Source organism: Ricinus communis, chromosome 3 (assembly GCF_019578655.1).
Source record: "Ricinus communis isolate WT05 ecotype wild-type chromosome 3, ASM1957865v1, whole genome shotgun sequence".
Classification (NCBI taxonomy): Eukaryota; Viridiplantae; Streptophyta; class Magnoliopsida; order Malpighiales; family Euphorbiaceae; genus Ricinus; species Ricinus communis.
Genome location: NC_063258.1, coordinates 31710661 through 31712506, shown reverse-complemented (window position 1 = coordinate 31712506; position 1846 = coordinate 31710661). Strand labels below are relative to the sequence as shown.

Below are 1846 nucleotides of genomic sequence, written 5' to 3'. Positions count from 1 at the left end.
AATATAATACAAAACTCAGATATATTAAAATATATTTAATTTTATAAATAATATGATAGATATAATTTATCTGAGAATTTATGAAAAATTATTAACTAACTTATAGCTTATTCTAGGAGCAACCCGCCTTCACCAAATTACTAGGGGGGCATCCAACTAGTTCATCTCACACACTTACAATAGTGAAGAGAAAAAAAAAAAAACTGTAAACTCAGGATAAATGAATTTTTAATAAAATTTATTTCTGAATAATTTTTTTATTATTTGATGTGACACGTAATAAATCATCTAGTAAATGATTTAGAGTTAAAAGAAAAAAGAGAGAAAGAAAAGAAAAGGGAGAAACAATGAGAGAAAGTATTTAAATCAAAGGATAGTTAACTCATAAAAGAAAATCTCATAAGTTTGGAATTTTGTTTAGGATAATCTCACAATTGAAATGATTCATAACCATGCCAACTTATTATTATATCTCTTTGAACTGCAGATTTTGCGATGGAATTATCCATCATATTGGTCTCTCTTGGTACGTGCCTGTAATCTAAACTGCCTTTGGAATAGCAATAATTTATACTTTATTAAATTCTTTTTTACCGATAGAATATGGAAAAATATATTATAAATAATTCATAAGTGATGACAGGTCATCATTGCAGACCAACACCTCGATCTCCCTAGAGACCAGATGAGCAGCACAACGGAGACTAAGCGTGAGCACTCGACTCCTAACAGCCCCCGCACCAGGGAATACGCGGTGACAGGAGCGGGACTCTTAGTAAAAGCTGTTGACATCTTAGACTCTTAAAGGGGCTAGTCAGCCTGTCCCTTCATCCTTCCTCAGGAAGCGACAGAAAGGACAAGGGTCAGATTGATACTACAGAAACTGCCCCACAGCCATCAGCCAATAGGAAGTCAGGTAGACAGAGCGGGAGCTAATAAGAAGGCGCGATGGGATCAGATAAGCCAATGGAGTGGCGGCGAGAAGGATATACTATCTATCCTCCATATATAAAGAACAAAATAACAAGGTAAAAGCCTTAAGAAAACTCTAAACATCTTGACTTTCGCTTCATTTTCCTTTTTCCGCTTAACCTTCTATTGACTTGAACGCCAGAGTGATTGCACCGGTCTCCCTACCAGTGCTGTCATTCTAACTGTGGACTATCTTACAGGATCGAGCCAAGGAGAAGAAGACTCGCATATCAACAAGTGTTATCAGTGGTGCCATGAGCTCGGCAAAACAACGGGAAAGGAAAAGAGCATCCCTCCTCTGCCTGCAAGCCTGAATTTTGAAATGCTGAACCTTTAACATTTCCAATTCTAAGAAATGGACAAGATGGAGGAAGCCAACCTTCCATACAAATATTTTCGCTGATTGCCACTTTTTAACACAAAGGAAAGAGTATACTATATCAAACCTGTATAAGGAAAGGGAAGAACTGAAACTTTTTACATGATAAGATTAGCAAGCCTTGAAGAATTAGCTACTGTATTATTAAAAATTATGTTACTGCACTCCATCCAAATTGACCATAGAGGTGAAAAAGAAGTTGCAATTCAAAATTTTCTTTGAAAGCCTCCCATGTTGGTAAATTCCTAGTATCTACGAGTTCTCTTATTATTTCTAGACAACGCCAATTCGTCTCCCACCATTTAACCAATCTTTACTTGATAAAATCTGATTTAATTAAATCCAATTTTAAGGTTTTAATAAAAAAAAATAATTTAAATGAATACCATAAGAAATTAAATTGGTATTGTTTAGACATTTTATAAATTATCTTCATCAAACTTACAAAAATTATTAATTTACATCTTTACCTATTTGTTTTAAAAGTAATTTTAA

The 1846-nt window shown here is 34.2% G+C and overlaps 1 long non-coding RNA gene across 1 annotated transcript; it reads left to right on the top strand.

Moving 5' to 3' along the window:
• The first annotated feature begins 612 nt into the window (after positions 1–612).
• LOC125369477 lies at positions 613–1575 on the top strand. Its single transcript, XR_007215177.1, has 2 exons — positions 613–1028; positions 1115–1575. It is a non-coding gene; the product is annotated as an uncharacterized LOC125369477 (long non-coding RNA).
• The last annotated feature ends 271 nt before the right edge of the window (positions 1576–1846 follow it).